General features: G+C 36.1%; 2 non-coding genes across 2 annotated transcripts; both read right to left on the bottom strand.

Moving 5' to 3' along the window:
* Nucleotides 1-382: 382 nt before the first annotated feature.
* LOC145677887 (5S ribosomal RNA) lies at nt 383-501 on the bottom strand. Its single transcript, XR_014130079.1, has one exon. It is a non-coding gene; the product is annotated as a 5S ribosomal RNA (ribosomal RNA).
* Nucleotides 502-3,081: 2,580 nt separating this feature from the next.
* On the bottom strand, nt 3,082-3,200 carry LOC145677886 (5S ribosomal RNA). Its single transcript, XR_014130078.1, has one exon. It is a non-coding gene; the product is annotated as a 5S ribosomal RNA (ribosomal RNA).
* Nucleotides 3,201-8,655: the final 5,455 nt, after the last annotated feature.

The raw sequence follows: 8,655 nt of genomic DNA, 5'->3' as shown, positions 1-8,655 counted from the left end.
CTGTTATGTAGAAACACCTTGAAATCCAATTTCTATATGCTGTTAGTAAAAAAGTAAAGCACATAGCGGAGATGTGTCGTGCTTGTATACGAAAGGCATTTACTCGCCGGAGATCTACACTTAGTCATAATAATTTACTTTTAAAAAGTGGTAATACATTCCGTGTTAAGTATAGTAGTAGGTGCACACGGATCGGAAATCAGGTTATTTTAATGTGCCGTGCAAATAAACAGGCTGTTAGTGTAAGAAATAGTGGGTATAACGCTTAGAATATCGATTAATCGCTATGAAATAATGTTGATAAATTATCTCTTGAAAGTACTATAAAATTAATGTTTCTAGTATTTTCGTACTTGAAGGATAATGAAATTTGAAAAAGAGATGCCAACAGCACCTGGTGTTCCCAGGCGGTCACCCATCCAAGTACTGACCAGGCCCGATGCTGCTTGACTTCGGTGATCGGACGAGAACCGGTATATTCAGCATGGTATGGCCGTTGGCAACTACCTTTTCTTCAATGTCCTGTTAAGGAAGTATGTTTTAAGTAAGAATTGACATTATTAACTATAAAGGCAAGCATATTAACGTCGTTAACATTACTTGGAATATACTAATATTCGAATAAATATTTGAATGTTCGAATGATGAGTGATTCGGATGTTCATAGTGCCACTATGTCCTATCGAGTTTACTATCACGAACCACGTATGAAATTGTATATAAATAAATAAAAATAAATCCTTTATTAAGTATTGATTACAGGAAAAAGGCAAACTTACATTCTTTAATGTACACAATGAAATGTATGAAAGATATTTTTAAGATATGTTTCACTTACCCTTTATAACGCAAGGTAGTTTTCAGTGTAGCATCCTCTTCAGCTGCGAGATAACGTAAGGCAGATGATCATTCAGTCGTGAAGCACTAAAATGTAATATACATTTTAACTATTATCGATAAGAATTATTTACTGCAGGGATGCAAATAAAGTGAGGCAAATTAGTAAATAAAAACCGATACTGTAACTGATAATGTAATTACGTATCTGTATTAGTTGTATATACAGTAATCGCACGATTATCCGCGGAGTTGGATGTTGGCATAATCGCGCATAATCAGCAGTATGAGCAGAAAAGGGAAATGAAATGAAATCTTTAGATTTACGTCGCATACTTATACCGGTTACGCTAAAGGAGACGGTGATGATGAGTACTGAATGAAGAAAGTGGGAGGAAACGGGAGAAACCCGAGAAAACCCATGAGCACGGTCTTTATGCACGACAAAGTTCACACGGCACGAGCTGGGATTGAACCAGGGACCCCAAGCACCGGAGGCCAAAAAAGGGACAAAAAGTCTTTCGTGCAACTTTCGTTTTCGGTAAAAAGTTTACACATAATTTAGAAAGAGTAGTTTTCTGGTCTTTTTATTTCACAAGTTGGTTCATGTCTATATTTTTTACATGCATAAAAAATTTTTCAACTCCCTTGCTTAGTTCCTGTTAAAGACCTCTACCTCTGATTGTATTTTTTGCACATATTCTTATTGTTTTCAGACAACATTTCTAAGAGCGTAATTTATCGTCAGCAAGAAAAGAAAAGGAAAGCCTCGGATAGTGGAATGTGTACTGTATATATATATATATATATATATATATATATATATATATATATATATATATATATATATATATATATATATACGTATTAGTATATAGTTTTATTTTATACGTCTCCTATTATTACACAATGTGCAGATATTGTGAAAGCGCAAGTAAATATGTATAACTCCCCGTTCTGCACTTAATAACTTGAAAGAAGTTCGGGGAAGGTAGTGTAACAGAAAGTGCAAACAGAAATGAGGGTTTACAGGCATTTAATATTATTCCGTAGTAGTATGATTTTTTGTAAAATATATATATATATATATATATATATATATATATATATATATATATATATATATATATATATAAACATACATATTCAATGATATAGTAAGAGGTTAGCAGCACTGATAGAACTGCAGAAAGTACAAAACCGTTAATAAGAAAGAGAGAGAGATGGTGGCCGCTTTTGTGCTTTTCATTGGCTAATTCCGAATTGCGCGCGAATACGTACGAGATTTCTTTCTTTTTCCTCTTCGCAGCCCAGATGTTGCCAATTGAAACACGTACTGTAATTTAAATGAAGTCGATAAATCGGCGGACACATCTAATTTTGCTGAACGAGTGAGTCATCATGCCACCAAAAACTAGCGGAAAGGCTGCAAAGAAGGCTGGTAAAGCCCAAAAGAATATCTCCAAGGGAGATAAGAAGAAGAAGAGGAGGAGGAAGGAGAGCTATGCCATTTACATCTACAAAGTTTTGAAGCAAGTGCATCCTGACACTGGCATATCTAGCAAAGCTATGAGTATCATGAACAGCTTTGTTAATGACATCTTCGAGCGTATTGCTGCTGAAGCTTCTCGTTTGGCCCATTACAATAAGCGGTCAACTATCACCAGCCGGGAAATCCAAACAGCTGTGCGCCTTCTTTTGCCTGGTGAACTTGCCAAGCACGCTGTAAGTGAGGGTACGAAGGCTGTTACCAAGTACACAAGCTCTAAGTAAAAATCTTCTTCAAGATTTTTCATTTCAAACGGTCCTTGTCAGGACCAACACATTATTCGAAAGAGTTAAATCACGAAATTTGCTTCATTCTGTTATGTAGAAACACCTTGAAATCCAATTTCTATATGCTGTTAGTAAAAAAGTAAAGCACATAGCGGAGATGTGTCGTGCTTGTATACGAAAGGCATTTACTCGCCGGAGATCTACACTTAGTCATAATAATTTACTTTTAAAAAGTGGTAATACATTCCGTGTTAAGTATAGTAGTAGGTGCACACGGATCGGAAATCAGGTTATTTTAATGTGCCGTGCAAATAAACAGGCTGTTAGTGTAAGAAATAGTGGGTATAACGCTTAGAATATCGATTAATCGCTATGAAATAATGTTGATAAATTATCTCTTGAAAGTACTATAAAATTAATGTTTCTAGTATTTTCGTACTTGAAGGATAATGAAATTTGAAAAAGAGATGCCAACAGCACCTGGTGTTCCCAGGCGGTCACCCATCCAAGTACTGACCAGGCCCGATGCTGCTTGACTTCGGTGATCGGACGAGAACCGGTATATTCAGCATGGTATGGCCGTTGGCAACTACCTTTTCTTCAATGTCCTGTTAAGGAAGTATGTTTTAAGTAAGAATTGACATTATTAACTATAAAGGCAAGCATATTAACGTCGTTAACATTACTTGGAATATACTAATATTCGAATAAATATTTGAATGTTCGAATGATGAGTGATTCGGATGTTCATAGTGCCACTATGTCCTATCGAGTTTACTATCACGAACCACGTATGAAATTGTATATAAATAAATAAAAATAAATCCTTTATTAAGTATTGATTACAGGAAAAAGGCAAACTTACATTCTTTAATGTACACAATGAAATGTATGAAAGATATTTTTAAGATATGTTTCACTTACCCTTTATAACGCAAGGTAGTTTTCAGTGTAGCATCCTCTTCAGCTGCGAGATAACGTAAGGCAGATGATCATTCAGTCGTGAAGCACTAAAATGTAATATACATTTTAACTATTATCGATAAGAATTATTTACTGCAGGGATGCAAATAAAGTGAGGCAAATTAGTAAATAAAAACCGATACTGTAACTGATAATGTAATTACGTATCTGTATTAGTTGTATATACAGTAATCGCACGATTATCCGCGGAGTTGGATGTTGGCATAATCGCGCATAATCAGCAGTATGAGCAGAAAAGGGAAATGAAATGAAATCTTTAGATTTACGTCGCATACTTATACCGGTTACGCTAAAGGAGACGGTGATGATGAGTACTGAATGAAGAAAGTGGGAGGAAACGGGAGAAACCCGAGAAAACCCATGAGCACGGTCTTTATGCACGACAAAGTTCACACGGCACGAGCTGGGATTGAACCAGGGACCCCACAAGCACCGGAGGCCAAAAAAGGGACAAAAAGTCTTTCGTGCAACTTTCGTTTTCGGTAAAAAGTTTACACATAATTTAGAAAGAGTAGTTTTCTGGTCTTTTTATTTCACAAGTTGGTTCATGTCTATATTTTTTACATGCATAAAAAATTTTTCAACTCCCTTGCTTAGTTCCTGTTAAAGACCTCTACCTCTGATTGTATTTTTTGCACATATTCTTATTGTTTTCAGACAACATTTCTAAGAGCGTAATTTATCGTCAGCAAGAAAAGAAAAGGAAAGCCTCGGATAGTGGAATGTGTACTGTATATATATATATATATATATATATATATATATATATATATATATATATATATATATATATATATATATATAGTATTAGTATATAGTTTTATTTTATACGTCTCCTATTATTACACAATGTGCAGATATTGTGAAAGCGCAAGTAAATATGTATAACTCCCCGTTCTGCACTTAATAACTTGAAAGAAGTTCGGGGAAGGTAGTGTAACAGAAAGTGCAAACAGAAATGAGGGTTTACAGGCATTTAATATTATTCCGTAGTAGTATGATTTTTTGTAAATATATATATATATATATATATATATATATATATATATATATATATATATATATATATATATATATATATATATATATATATAAACATACATATTCAATGATATAGTAAGAGGTTAGCAGCACTGATAGAACTGCAGAAAGTACAAAACCGTTAATAAGAAAGAGAGAGAGATGGTGGCCGCTTTTGTGCTTTTCATTGGCTAATTCCGAATTGCGCGCGAATACGTACGAGATTTCTTTCTTTTTCCTCTTCGCAGCCCAGATGTTGCCAATTAGAAGTTTTTAGTACTACATTTGTATGAAAATGTTGCCTTTAAGAAATGTGGTTTGCATACGGAGAAAAGAGCAAAATGAATATTTATCTTAGTGGGCATGAAAAAAGACGAAACATTTTGCAAGATGGACACACGAACTTCCTTAATGCAGGCGTTCAGTACATTATTGTAAAGAAAAAAACACTAAAAAGAATTACTTCAATATCCCTAGCAACATTCAACAATTCATAGAGAAAAATCTTTATTTTGAGAACAATGGAAAACTATGTAATTGTAGATAACTACTAAATTTAATGATTAAGGAAAACGTTTAGGCCCGGCCCTTCAGAAAGAAAGTGCACAGAATTTTCTCTCATGGAAGCAATTGCAAAATCAACATTTTGTTTGCAGTTATAATTAGAGGATCTATATACAGGGTGTTCGAAAAAGAATGTATCCTCTTGAAAGAAAATATTCTCTGGGCCCCTAATCCTTTATATACCGAAAGGAAGTTTGTATAGCATTTTTTCTTACCTTCGTTAGAAGAATTGAAAGTGACTACTATCGTGACACGGGAGATATTTGATCGATAGTCGAATTACTCCCATGCTCGAATGAACACGTCTCTTGTAAGGAGAGGAAAGGCTTCTGTGATCCGCTATCGCAGCTGTGTCATATCTGCAGAGAATGTTAGGACACAAACGTGATCTTTGAGAGCCTCGTGAAAAGAAGTCGCATAGTATCATGTGTGGAGACATCGGGGCCATCTGAAGAACGCTTCATCATTAGGACCAAGGGCGAGTTACGAAACACTCTGGGATATATTTATTAACATAACTTCTCGTCATTCTGCAAGTGTGGTGGAGCTCCATCCTATTGGAAAAGGAAACCTCGGGAGCCCTCTTCATGTGTAGGTATCGTTCACATCTGAAGCATGTGAAGATAGATTACTGTACTATCGTGTACCTAAAATCATTTTCTACGAATACGAACATGTCTACACTGAAGGCAGTGCAGCTCTTTTTCTCTTTTTTTTTTGGTCATGTATTGTAACGCGGGGCAATGCACACAATAACATGTAATGTTGTGTATCATCATAAAGGGCCAGGGCGATGATTGGATCTTGATGGACGTGGAGAACTGATAGGTGATGTGAGTGGTATTGTGATCTATGGTTGTATGTTTACTGATGAATGCATAAGGAGAGGTGAAGGGGTTGCCTTTTTTTTTATGTCGATCGGCAGGGAAGCGATTGGGAAACTTTTGACTTTGTTTTTCAACCGAATATATTGATTGAATAGGTCGCCGACAATTTTACGGGGCGTCACGTCGTTGCCTTTTTCATGTCGATCGCGAGCGAAGCGAGCGTTTTTTTTTTTTTTTTTTTTTACCGACAATATGTATTGAATCGGTTGCCAACACCTTTAGGGGCGCGTCACGTCCTTCTTTCTGTGCTGATCGCGAGCGAAGCGAGCGCGAAATTTTTGACTTTTTTTTTTTTTTTTTTACCCACAATATTTATTCAATCGGTCGCCAACACTTTTAGGGGTGCGTCACGTCCTCTTTTCTCTGCTGATCGCGAGCGAAGCGAGCGCGAAATTTTGACCTTTTTTTCTCTTTTTAATTCTTTTTTTTTTCTTTAAGAAAAAATATTGATTTCATAGGTCGCCAACATTTTTACGGGATGGAACATCGTTTATTTGTTTTTCCAACCGTCTTTCTGTCTTGAGCCCCCGCCAAGTTAACTTTATGGTGGACAAAAACTATGTGCGGTGGGTTACCGCGGGGTTCTCCCGTTTCCTCCCACTTTCTTCATTCCACCACCATTTCAATCATTTCTCATAATCAGCGCCTCTTTTAGCCTAAGCGGCATAACGTGGGACGTAAAACAAAGATTTCCTTTAGTTGCTTTCTGTCTTGATTACGAGCGCGAAATTTTTTACTTTTTTTTTCTTTCTTTTGATATTATTCATTTAATAGGACGGCAACACCTTTACGGGCCGCCGCGTCGTCGTTTACACTTCTTCAGCCCATATTCTTTCTGCTTGTTCGTTTTCCGGCATCTTGTTATCACCGCCCGCGGGAATGCCTATGTCTTTCATCGCTTTTTGAAGCAAATCTTTAATAAATATGCACTCTCACATTTCTACTAATATGCATACCACAGTGGATAGACTGTAACTAGGAAAGCAGAAGCCTGCATATCATATTATTTAACAGTTGAAAGTGAACTGCCATTTTAAGTTTGATTTTGATCAGATGAGTGCAGTTCAACTCGTCGACAATTGTGAAGATTCTCGAGGTTAGGGACCATCCATTTTGTGCTTTGTAATGAAAATGGCTGCAGCCAAACTTCTCTGATCTGAATGAAACTTGGCATGATGATACATCTTGACCTGCTCTACAAGTTTATTTAGTATTTTCCGTTGCGCAGGCTTTTGCTTCTCCAGGTTCTCCCATGGAACTGAGAAACGTATTCAGTCGAACTTCTGCGGTAAGTCAGTATATCATCCTGAGAAGTTTGATCGAGATAGCAGAGGTTCGACTATTCGTTTTTCAATTCCATGTGATATTACAACACGGTGAACTAAATTTATATAGAAACACTTTGATTTTGTTTTGTTTTTTGCTAGCATTAAACTGAGAAAATGTTATTGAATAGACAGAGAACACCACTCAAAGAAAAGTACATCATAAGAATATATATATGGTTGCTGTGGTTCTCGGTTTAATTTGCTAGTTAAGAAACTTGCTCTAAATAAGTACATCTTACAGGTGAAAAACTAAGCCAGGCGATAGAATTAAATATAAAGTTATACACTTTTATTTTACGTTTACTAGTGTTGGGTTACTACTGTAAAATAAGTCAGTATATATGAAAGATAACTGTATTAGGTACTATTTTCCACCGGCGGTGTATTCTTGCATAGTGTACTTAATGTTTACAAGCGGGGCGCTACTAGTATGGATGCATGACAAGTGCTATTGAAACTCGAAAACTAACTGGTTTCCACTACCCTTGCTTATACGTATACCCGCGTCGCCTTCGCTCCTGTTCACTTTGGACGCACATTCTTGCTATCGCTCAGGCCCCCAGCTTTCTCCTGTTTTGGCTCCCTTAAATAGTATTCGTGCTTTTTATTGGCCACCTGGCAAAGCACTTGTAATGATTTTACACCAGTAACTCTAAAATACATGTGTATTACTTTATTTAATTCTGTCGTCTGCAGAATTTTTTTTTTTTTTCGTACAAATATGCCTTTTCATGCAGAACACTGAATTTTGCCTGTAAATTTTTGAGAATATGCTGTGACGAAACTTGAGCACCGTTCTTCTTTTCTTTCTTATCACGAGTCTTCTTTAGCCTAATGAGCACAATCATCACACGATAACGACTATTCTTTTCATTTAACTTGTAAACAAGTTGAACTAATAATAATAATTGATGTACAAAGGAGAAGTGTCCTACATATTTGAGGTAAAAAATAAAATAAATATACTTCTACTTCATCCGTGTTTACAAAGTTAAATGTTATCGATTTACAAAAAATGGTCACCTATCCACACACTGACCAGGCTCGACACTGCTTGACCATACATATTAAAACATCGGTCCCACTGAATACACAAGTAGTAAGCACATTCACATAAAAATAATTAGGATTACAGTATATAAAATGTGTTAATTAAAATAGCAAATGCCTTACCTTATCACAGGCGATCCAAAGCCACTGCACATCATCTGCTACGCACACTATATTCCTCCAATATTTCACTCACTTCCTATATCACG

This window comes from Thermobia domestica, unplaced genomic scaffold (assembly GCF_964235325.1).
Source record: "Thermobia domestica unplaced genomic scaffold, izTheDome1.hap1.1 HAP1_SCAFFOLD_1557, whole genome shotgun sequence".
In the NCBI taxonomy this organism is placed as follows: domain Eukaryota; kingdom Metazoa; phylum Arthropoda; class Insecta; order Zygentoma; family Lepismatidae; genus Thermobia; species Thermobia domestica.
Note: the sequence above shows the minus strand (reverse complement) of the source record. Positions and strands in the feature narration are given on the sequence as shown.